This window comes from Anomalospiza imberbis, chromosome 5 (genome assembly GCF_031753505.1).
Source record: "Anomalospiza imberbis isolate Cuckoo-Finch-1a 21T00152 chromosome 5, ASM3175350v1, whole genome shotgun sequence".
In the NCBI taxonomy this organism is placed as follows: domain Eukaryota; kingdom Metazoa; phylum Chordata; class Aves; order Passeriformes; family Viduidae; genus Anomalospiza; species Anomalospiza imberbis.
In genome coordinates, this window is record NC_089685.1 from 69,548,938 (window position 1) to 69,551,376 (window position 2,439).

Consider the following 2,439-nt stretch of genomic DNA (forward strand, 5'->3'; position numbering starts at 1 on the left):
AAAAATCTTGTAAAAGCGGTGTGTGATGGAATGATTCTCTCTGCACACCTGGGCTATGTGTGTGGATGAGATGATTTCTATGGGACACCCTGGCCAGATAATAAAGTAATGCCTAGATTCTCTAACTTTAGAAATGTTGTTGGAGAGCATCTTAGGTTGCAATGCAAGATGTAACCAAAAGTATGCATAATATTGCTATCTGTTAAAACCAGGTGGGGCAGGTTTCTTTATCTCTTTCACAACTCATCCTATCTCCAGGAGATAGCTTCTGTTAATGGACCATTGAGTGTCACTGCATGGCTGATAAAATTCCATCATGTCATTGTGAGAAGCTCCACCCAGAGGTAGGAGCCAAGCATTCCTACCTGGATATAAGTTGAGCTGTGGAACACCACACCAGCCATTTCCCACTGAATTCCCAGAGGAACACCAGGCCCATCTACACCACCCCTGGAGCTTCCGAGGAAAACTCCACTCCGCTACAGGATCAGTGCTCCAACAGAACCACAGCTGTCACTGCAGGAGGACTGCAGCCACCATTTTTTGGGACTGCTGCCACCACCCTGACCCACAGGCTGTCAGGTTGTCAGTGGTTTTTTTTTTTTTTTTTTTTTTTACTACTTCATTTAATTTTAATTTTCCTATTAAATTGTAGTTCTGACTTGGGATCTGCCACTGGTTTGCTTTCAAACCAGCACAGAGGGTTTTTGTTTTTTCCTGCAGCTGTGGTTCCAACATTCCTGAGTACTTTAATATTTTGAAGTAAGATAGGGCTGTAAGTAAATTGCTATTTAGTAATTGGCCACTGCCACTTCCGGAGGGGGCAGGATCTGGACAGGCACAGTGTTGGGAGCGGGACCAGGACAGGACCGGTGCCATGGGAAAGTCAGACTTCCTCAGCCCCAAGGCCATCGCCAACCACATCAAGTCCAAGGGGCTGCAGAAGCTGCGCTGGTACTGCCAGATGTGCCAGAAGCAGTGCCGCGATGAGAACGGCTTCAAGTGTCACTGCACGTCCGAGTCCCACCAGAGGCAGCTGCTGCTGGCTTCTGAAAATCCTCAGCAATTCGTGGATTACTTCTCTGAGGAATTCCGAAGGGATTTCCTGGAATTGCTCAGGAGGCGATTTGGAACAAGGAGAGTCCACAATAATATTGTGTACAATGAGTACATCAGCCATAGGGAACACATCCACATGAATGCCACGCAATGGGAGACACTCACTGATTTTACAAAGTGGCTGGGAAGAGAAGGTCTTTGCAAGGTTGGTGAGACTCCTAAAGGCTGGTACATTCAGTACATCGACAGGGACCCAGAGACCATTCACAGGCAGCAAGAACAAGAGAGGAAGAAGAAACAGGACCTTGATGATGAAGAAAAAACTGCTAAATTCATTGAACAACAAGTTAGAAGAGGTTTGGAGGGGAAAGATGTGGAAATGCCAGTCTATACTGAACTGAACAGAGAAAATGAAGAAGAAAAAGTTACATTTAAATTAAACAACGGAGCAAGTACTTCAGTTGCAGCATCTACTAAAACAAGTGTCCTTGGACAGAATGCACTGAAGATGGTGGAGGGTGCAGTGAAAAGAAGACAAGCAGCTCATTGCTCTGGTCAGCCCAAAGAGAAAAAGAAGAAATCTGCACTTGATGAGATCATGGAGCTTGAAGAGGAGAAGAAAAGAATATCTCGAAGAGATGACTGGTTGCACCCTGAAATAATTGTAAAAATTGTAACAAAAAAGCTTGCAGAGAAATACCACAAGAAGAAGGCAGTTGTTAAGGAAGTGATTGACAAATACACAGCAATTGTGAAGGTGATTGACTCTGGGGACAGTCTGAAGCTTGATCAGACACATCTAGAAACTGTAATACCAGCACCCGGCAAGAAAGTACTGATATTAAATGGTGGGTACCGGGGAAATGAAGGCATTTTGGAATCCATCAATGAGAAGAGGTTTTCAGTGACAGTAACCATAAACTCGGGACCTTTAAAAGGGCACAGAGTCAAAGATATCCAGTATGAAGATGTTTCCAAACTTGCCTGAGGTGCATCAGAGAAGATTTGGGTTCTCAAAACCTTCTTTCTGACATTTTCAGGCAGACACAAGACACTAGTATAGGAAATCCTGAACTAGTCATTTGCTAAATTACTGCATTTAAGTTATAAGTTAAGTTTAAAGTGCTCTTAAGTTTAAAGTGCTCTTAAGTTTAAAGTGCTGTTAAGTTTAAATGTTGTAAAGTGCTATTGAACCTTTAGGTCATACTCCTTTTTATCCTTGCCCCTTTCTCCTTTTGTCACACCCCCCTCCTACACCCCTCTGCATAAATAGTTTTCAGTTTATCATGGTTTGGACTGATTGACTCTGGATCTTTGTTTCTTGCTTTTCCTTGGTTTGCTTTCACCATCTAATAAGTAGTAGAGTGAACCTTGCAAATG

The 2,439-nt window shown here is 43.3% G+C and overlaps 1 pseudogene; it reads left to right on the forward strand.

Moving 5' to 3' along the window:
- Nucleotides 1-751: 751 nt before the first annotated feature.
- Nucleotides 752-2,047, forward strand: LOC137474861 (DNA/RNA-binding protein KIN17 pseudogene; annotated as a pseudogene).
- The last annotated feature ends 392 nt before the right edge of the window (nucleotides 2,048-2,439 follow it).